Consider the following 9,651-nt stretch of genomic DNA (forward strand, 5'->3'; position numbering starts at 1 on the left):
TCGAAAGCGCTACTTGATAGGATGCTTTTAGTTTTCGGCTTTCACGGGGCCCCTTATAACACTTTGACAGTTAGGTCTCAGGATCGCGGCTAAGGAGCAACTCGGCTTGGCCGACAAATCTGGCGTGCAAGAGAGCAAAATTCGCTATAAAATCAGTAACCTATGTCGAAAAAATCGGCTGGCCGCAAGCCCGAAAGCAAGATTTTTTTCCATGACTTTAAGGGCCTCCGCGTAAGGTCAAATCGAAAGCCTACGTTGGAGATGTTCTTACGTACCCTCACTCTCTTACTTGATCCCTACGACCCTTCGTTATTAGATGGGTACATGTACACGTATAAAAGTTTCATGTAGGTACAGTCAACGGTAAAAAACTTACTCAAAAATATGTCCCATAGTTCTTAATTCACTGACATAAGAGTTATGGGACATATTTTTGAGATGATTTGTACACCCTTATTTTTACCGTTGACTGTACCTACTCCACGACGACTGCAATGCTGATGCAGCCTGCGCGTTTTTTTTTGCCTACGGTTTTGGTGCCCCGGTACTTTGCTTAAAAGGGTTAATCCGGCACTGCGAATGACAGAGGTCAGTGTTTTTTTCTCAAAGTACCCACCTTCGTGGCCATTATTAAGTGCTTAAATGAGGCGATACCTACGTATGAATATGGATTTGATATGGGTGCGATATAATTACGATTAGGTATAATTCATAATAGAGAAAATTTATAATCTATACATATAATAAAGCTGAAGACGGTCGAAAGTCTGTACATGGAAGATATTTAAAGAAAGTTCGCTGGGGCTACTTAGAATCGATAACAGAACACGTTCCAAAAGTTTTTAGAATTTTTGTCTGTTTGTCTGTTTATCTGTTTATCTGTTTGTCTGTTTATTTGAACGCGCATCACGTGAAAACGGCTGAACGGATTTTGATAAAAACTTTACTAATCTGTCGAGAAAATCCCCGGCCAGGTTATAGGCTATATAAATTCAACCCCTAAAAGGGGGGGTAGCCACAAAATACGATTGACTTAAGTTTGCCCCTGAATCTTATGGCGCTACTTAGGAAGGAGGGGCAAACTTTTTTCAAATATGTTCTACCACTATTGAGTACCCTGGTAAACTAACAGATGGAGCTGAATTTAATACGTTGTGACATGAATAAGCCACCGAGGAAAGATTTTGCCAAATTAACTCTAAGTTTAGAAGACACGGATATCAACAAAAATAATTGAATAATTATGTTGATTTAATAAATTAATAATATATCGAAAAATGTTCGCGCTCGCTTCGCTCGCGTTTTCAATAACTTTCTAAGATATGGCGACTGCAGCAGCATTACTCTGTTGCAACGTTGCTGCTGCAGCACTGTCAATTTTCGTGATAAAATGATGTGACTGACTTCCATACTAAAAGTAAAAATGCACAACTGTCTAACTGTCTATCAAATTGGGTTTTTATATCGAAAAATGTTCGCGCTCGCTTCGCTCGCGTTTTCAATAACTTTCTAAGATATGGCGACTGCAGCAGCATTACTCTGTTGCAACGTTGCTGCTGCAGCACTGTCAATTTTCGTGATAAAATGATGTGACTGACTTCCATACTAAAAGTAAAAATGCACAACTGTCTAACTGTCTATCAAATTGGGTTTTTATATCGAAAAATGTTCGCGCTCGCTTCGCTCGCGTTTTCTATTACTTTCTAAGATATGGCGACTGCAGCAGCATTACTCTGTTGCAACGTTACTGCTGTAGCACTGTCAATTTTCGTGATAAAATGATGTGACTGATTTCCATACTAAAAGTAAAAATGTACAACTGTCTATCAAATTGCGTTTTTATATCGAAAAATTTTCGCGCTCGCTTCGCTCGCGTTTTTAATCACTTTCTAAGATGTGGCGACTGCAGCAGCATTACTCTGTTGCAACGTTGCTGCTGCAGCACTGTCAATTTTTGTGATAAAATGATGTGACTGATTTCCATACTAAAAGTAAAAATGTACAAATCTGTCTATCAAATTGCGTTTTTATATCGAAACATTTTCGCGCTCGCTTCGCTCGCGTTTTCAATCACTTTCTAAGCTATGGCGACTGCAGCAGTATTACTCTGTTGCAACGTTATTTCTGCAGCACTGTCAATTTTCGTGATAAAATGATGTGACTGATTTCCATACTAAAAGTAAAAATGTACAACTGTCTATAAAATTGCGTTTTTATATCGAAAAATTTTCGCGCTCGCTTCGCTCGCGTTTTCAATTACATTCTAAGATGTGATAAAGGTGACATTCGGGTGACGACTGCAGCAGCATTAAGTACTCTGTTGCAACGTTACTGCTGCGGCACTGTCAATTGTCGTGATAAAATGATGTGACTGATTTCCATACTAAAAGTAAAAATGTACAAATCTGTCTATCAAATTGCGTTTTTATATCGAAACATTTTCGCGCTCGCTTCGCTCGCGTTTTCAATAACTTTCTAAGCTATGGCGACTGCAGCAGTATTACTCTGTTGCAACGTTATTGCTGCAGCACTGTAAATTTTCGTGATAAAATGATGTGACTGATTTCCATACTAAAAGTAAAAATGTACAACTGTCTATAAAATTGCGTTTTTATATCGAAAAATTTTCGCGCTCGCTTCGCTCGCGTTTTCAAATACATTCTAAGATGTGATAAAGGTGACATTCGGGTGGCGACTGCAGCAGCATTAAGTACTCTATTGCAACGTTACTGCTGCGGCACTGTCAATTGTCGTGATAAAATGATGTGACTGATTTCCATACTAAAAGTAAAAATGTACAAATCTGTCTATCAAATTGCGTTTTTATATCGAAACATTTTCGCGCTCGGTCCGCTCGCGTTTTCAATCACTTTCTAAGCTATGGCGACTGCAGCAGTATTACTCTGTTGCAACGTTATTTCTGCAGCACTGTCAATTTTCGTGATAAAATGATGTGACTGATTTCCATACTAAAAGTAAAAATGTACAACTGTCTATAAAATTGCGTTTTTATATCGAAAAATTTTCGCGCTCGCTTCGCTCGCGTTTTCAATTACATTCTAAGATGTGATAAAGGTGACATTCGGGTGGCGACTGCAGCAGCATTAAGTACTCTGTTGCAACGTTACTGCTGCGGCACTGTCAATTGTCGTGATAAAATGATGTGATTAATTTCCATTCTTAGCTGTAATGCGGCAATGAACGTCACTCAATTTACCAAAAAAATTCAATGTAATCTTGATGACCCTAGGGAGAGGGGGCACCATGGTCTAGAAATGCTTAGGGTATCAAAATATCTTAATCCGGCACTGGTCGTTTGCGGAGTCAAATGATTTGGGACTCGCATTTTATACACATTACCATGCATTCCCGAAAACAATCGAATCATTTCCGAAAGTCTCGCAACGCATTGAGGTTACAAGGGGCACGTGTCTTCCTCAAGAGTCTGAAGAAGACCACGGTGAGTGGCGGTCTAGCCACAGGCAGGCCGCTTCGCTTTCGCTCGCGCGCACGCGGGCAGAGCCGCGGGCACAGCTAGTTTTAAATAATTATGCAATTATACGCGTGTTGATATGTCTTGTGTGTTTATTTTACCACTACGTAACTATGTAAACTCATTTTTAATTTTCTTGATTACTTCATTTTTACTCATTTCCCCAAAAGAAGGCACTGTGCAATGAGGGGCAATTAATTTACTGTCGTTTAATTTTGTTGTATTATTAGTTTATTAAATCTACATAATTATTCAATTATTTTTGTTGATATCCGTACCCCCTCTGAAACTTAGAGTTAATTTGGCAAAATCTGTCCTCGGTGGCTTATTCATGTCACAAAGTATTAAATTCAGCGCCATCTGTTAGTTTACCAGGGTACTCAATAGTGGTAGCATATATTTGAAAAAAGTTTGCCCCTCCTTCCTAAGTAGCGCCATAAGATTCAGGGGCAAACTTAAGTCAATCGAGTGTTGTGGCTACCCCCCCTTTTAGGGGTTGAATTTTTATAGCCTATAACCTGGCCGGGAATTTTCTCGACAGATTATTAAAGTTTTCATCAAAATCCGTTCAGCCGTTTTCACGTGATGCGCGTTCAAATAAACAGACAAACAGATAAACAGATAAACAGACAAACAGACAAAAATTCTAAAAACTTTTGGAACGTGTTCTGTTATCGATTCTAAGTATCCCCAGCCAACTTTTTTTCAAATATCTTCCATGTACAGACTTTCGACCGTCTTCAGCTTTATTATATGTATAGAAGATAGATACACAAGAGTAGGTATGATCAATACGCGGAACGTAATATGATTATGAATGATTACGTACCTTCCTATAATATTATGATTTCCCTGAAGAACAAACTAAACTAAACGTTTACCACAATATACCTAAACGATTTATGAGTATAATCAGAGATGGGCCGAATGTTCGGTATTCGGCATATTCGGCAAGTTTTCCAATGTTTGTATTCATCTGAATGATTCGGTGAAAGCGCCGAATATTCGGCAAATATTTTTTATTATGTTTGTGTTCTTGCAACACTGTAAAAGCTCCTGCAGAACTTTTTATGTACTTTTGAGTAAAAGTTTTTTTTGCTCGGGGCAAGAGAAACAGTATGAGGATTCCCTACAAAGTGTTACTCTTTTGCCCCAGTGTTACTCTTACCCCATCTAACCTTATATAGGTATCTATGTATGGTAGTAGTTTTCGTTGCTGGGAATTGTAATACAAAGAAAATAGAGCTATTAAACATTTTACATATTCCTATTATCATACCTACATTTATCATTAAGCAGTAGACATTATGCATATCTCAATTCTTGATTAAATTATCATTGTGTCTAACTCGTTAACATATTCAGCAACTTCCGGTATCTCATTTAAAATTTAACTTCAAAATAGGAAAGTTAAATCTCTAGAACACGCTCAAATCCATGGAAACACGTCAAATCCAAAGCAACCCAATTACGCAACTCCTTGTACGTTTTGGAGTTTAAAACTTAAAAAAAAAGTCTTCACCGGAGACTCGAGCTTCAAAGTTTGAACCTTTGGCGGTTTTTGAACGTACCTACTCGTATTGCAGGTGCCATAAACTCTGGTCGCAGTGGAAAGATCATGACCAGAGGGAATCTTTGTTAGAATAGAAATAGCCGCGTAATGGCTATCGTATCATAGCATTAAAACTACTGTTGTTTGAATACTAAGAAAATCTTCTCTACTAAAAACTTTAGAGAGTTAATAGAATGAAGTATTTTAGACCTACAAAATTTAATACCATTCTAACACAAAATACCGTAAGATTGTGAAACCGTTAGTTTACAATCTAATGTTGGTTAGGTTAGTTTGTAATCTTTCTATCATCAGCTTTCTAGCAACATTGGAAACTGAAGGGTGCTTGTAATTTTATGGTGACATAATATATATACAAATTACAGATCTAAAAACTGCTTTTTAGCGGCCAGCAAGATTTCTTTCATACAAACAATGGGATTGAATTTTCCGTTTCCAAAATGAAAATTTCCTTTTGAATTTCCAAGAGTTTTTCCAACGGTTTTCAAAAAATCCGCAACTTGCACATCCGTACTTGCAGCTGATTGATGTAGGTTACTCGCATACCTTAGTCCTTAGTTTACTGATTTTGATTGAGCCACTGTGATGCAGTAGCCGAGTTGTAAATTTTATTCTACAGCTTCAAGTTGTTTATGCATGCCTCGTCGAATGCTGTGAACATTGAAACGAGGCGTGGAAAAGTCAATACAACACACTTACTTTGGCTTGTTATTGCAACAAACATGCGTCTACTTATGCATACGTAATGATAGGACACCCGCAATCCCGCAAACGTCATCATCAGTGTTTTTTTTATTATGTGTACGAGATTACCTTGTTTTTATTGAAAATATCAGTAGGTTTTTATTGAAGAGTCGTGGAATGTATGGGGACTCTTCTCTTTCCGCACAGACTCTAGTAGTTATTATTAACAATACACTCTTTTTAGGGTTCCGTACCTCAAAAGGAAAAAACGGAACCCTTATAGGATCACTCGTGCGTCTGTCTGTCTGTCTGTCCGTCTGTCACAGCCGATTTTCTCCGGAACTACTGGACCAATCAAGTTGAAATTTGGTACACATATGTAAATTTGTGACCCAAATACGGACATGTAACGTAAACAAATGAATTTTAAACATGGGGGCCACTTTTGGGGGGTAAATGAAAAAATGAAAAAAACATTTTTTCAAACTATATCATGTTACATATCAAATGAAAGAGCTTATTGCAAGGATCTCAAATATATTTTTTTTATAATTTTCGAATAAACAGTTTAGAAGTTATTCAAGGAAATAGGCAAAAAATGACCATTTCCCCCCCCTTATCTCCGAAACTACTAAGTCTTAAATTTTTAAAAAAATACATAAAATAGGTCTATACCTATAGATGACAGGAAAACCTATTAGAAATGTACAGTCAAGCGTGAGTCGGACTTAATTACAGTTTTTGAACCGACCCCTACGGATTTTTTAAAGAGATTTCACTCACGTTTCACATAAAAAATACATTGTTAACAGTGCCGGATTACTTAGAGTAGTAGTTTCCTTAGAGTAATTGGTGATAATTTTCTGATAAGATAATCATTTTAAATATTTAACGGTCTTACCTACTTACGAGTAATTGTAAGGTCAAATTAAAAATAATGTTTAAAAAAAAATGTTAAATTGAGAGCTAGCTCAAAGTTTTTTGTACTCGTCGACTTTAATGGTTGAATTAATAAAGACTTTGTAACCAATAAGCAAAACAAGCACGTGCTTACGGCACCACGTTCAGGGGGGGCACCAAAATGCCAGGTTGAAAAAGGTGAACAAATTTTAAAATTAGGGACAGACACATCGTTTTTACCACACGATTTTTTTAGCTGTCCAAAAGCTAATTTGCAAAAATAATGGCGCGTAATTCTTTGGGAAACAATCGGTCGCAGTAGAAGAGTCGTGATTACATGCATAGATTCGATTTCAACCCACTCTTTTGCGGTTCGGCGTTAGGTCTTATGCGAGGCCTTCTGCCTTACGGCAAAGTTGATCTTCTGCCTTAATTACACTTGGGCGTGGATCCAAATCCAAGCTTTCCTCTTTCGCAGCTGGGCCTACTGCCTTTCTCACACTTCGCCAATTCAATTCCAAGCTCTGCTTTCTTGCATATTTTATGCATGAAAACAACCTCGCTGAGACCCTTAAATATCGAGCCCTATGCGAAGCTAGGCTGATAGAAAACTGTCCCATCCCTTCTCTGTATGAAATCCTGGATTCGCGCCTGGTTGGTACTAAAACTAAAATTGCGTTTTTATATCGAAAAAATTTCGCGCTCGCTTCGCTCGCGTTTTCAATAACTTTATAAGGTATGATAAAGGTGACATTCGGGTGGCGACTGCAGCAACATTACTCTGTTGCAACGTTACTGCTGCAGTACTGTCAACTTCCGTGATAAAATGATGTGACATTTCCATACTAAAAGTAAAAATGTACAACTGTCTATCATATTGCGTTTTTATATCGAAAAATTTCCGCGCTCGCTTCGCTCGCGTTTCTATTACTTTCTGAGCTATGATAAAGGTGACATTCGGGTGGCGACTGCAACAGCATATTAGGTACTCTGTTGCAACATTACTGCTGCGGCACTGTCAATTTTCGTGATAAAATGATGTGACTGATTTCCATTCTCAGCTGTAATGCGGCAATGAACTTCTCTCAATTTACCAAAAAATCAATGTAATCTTGATGACCCTAGGGAGAGGGGGCACCTAGAAATGCTTAGGGCATCAAAATATCTTAATCCGGCACTGATTGTTAAAAATTGTGTAATATACGGAACCCTTGGAACGCGAGTCCGACTCGCACTTGGCCGGTTTTTTTTGGGCAGTCGTGTAATTACTAAACATCGTGTAGTTTTTCTTGTGTGCCACATGAGTGATGGTAAAACTATTGCTATAATCATAATTGCACGGGTTTTAAGGCACGAGGGTTAGGCCGGAGCCCCACTGCTGCGCACGCTATGTACACGACCCACGTTCCTATACAAAATTTCGTGGGCTTGCCCACGGTTTGTATTAAAACGTGGGCCGTGGATGTAGCGTGCGCAGCAGTGGGGCTCCGGCCTTAAACAAACTTAACTACGGAGTGAAAAATAAAAATTTCACCACACCAACGCCAATACCAACTGTTTAACATTACAAACTAAATCCTAATAAACGTTATTAAATATTTATCATTCAAAATCAACACTTAAAAGTCACAACGTGAGGAAACATCTCAAAATTTGCATCAAACAACTTTCTCATAAGTTTTTGAAAAATAAAGAAAGCCTTTACAAGCTGGTGTGGTGTAAATAATTTAGGCACGCTTGTCTAAGTCCATTCAACAATTTAGTGAAGTTATTTAATGGATGCGAAAGAAACATTATTTCCTATATTAAATTTTAATTACCATTGTAAAATAATATTGAACACTAAACAATTTCTCTTAATAATTTAGAAAATGTATTGCAAATTCCTGCCAATTAAAATCAACGAACTGCAAACTACAGTCTGTGCTGTATTTTGAACAGTTGATAATGCAGTTAGTTCATTGCGGCAATCTGTACTGTACTGTGTTTGGTGTAGTTAGTATTAAGTATTGCAATTACCTCAGTAAGAAACTTTATTAGAGATCATAGTTAGATACAAAGTAGATTCAGGTACTTTGTTTTCTTTAGCAGAAATGGCTACACGATGTTAACTTGTCTTTTTATAGAAAAACGCTATAACTATTAAATTAAAAAAATATAGGATATACCAAACAAATCCATTTTATGCCAACACCTTACATCATTTTGCACATTATATAGCTTACATCATTTTGGAAAATAGGCTGATACTCTTCAACTCTCTTCTGGATCGATTTTTATCAAACATAGCTAAGAATCGCCGCAAGCAAAACTCGCTTTCACGTAAAAAAAATGCATCTGTTTATAGGTGAATATAATTTTTAGTATAAGGTAGCCAGGGGCCAAATTCGACACGTACTTATCTGACATTTGAAATCCACTTCATATCCTCAGTTGATTGTATCGCATGTTCGTCGAATCGCATTCTATCGCAAACATGCGATCGAAAAAATAAGTAAGAAAAAATCAACTTTGTTTTATTACTACTATACGGTTTATTATAACTTTGAACTCGGGGTATGTCGGTTACGTCGGTTTGGTTTCGTTGTCACCTAACTGTGGATTGCTAATGTCAAATTTTGACAGGTGTGGATACTATCGCTAGACTTTTTTGTCCATGGGCTTGGGCACCATCTTGGAGTTTTTGACGTGCGAAAGGGTATTTTATAGCATAGAGTAAAGCTTTTTTTTTTAGTATATACGTTTACAGGAATTAATGACATCTTGTGAGCGATAGATGAACTAACGCGCTATTCACGGTGCGGCGGCGAGTAGTGGAACTATACGTGACAATTTCCATCAATCAAAAGGGGACTACACTGTTGATGGTCGATAAAGGCTATTATTAATTGAATTTTAACAGCACGAACGCCTTATTGACAAGCGTTCTTTTTGTTAAACCCACACCTATACGTCAAATAATGCTCGCTCCACACATTCACCTATGAACGCTCAAAAATGC

The sequence above is a fragment of the Cydia splendana genome, chromosome 9 (assembly GCF_910591565.1).
Source record: "Cydia splendana chromosome 9, ilCydSple1.2, whole genome shotgun sequence".
Lineage (NCBI taxonomy): Eukaryota > Metazoa > Arthropoda > Insecta > Lepidoptera > Tortricidae > Cydia > Cydia splendana.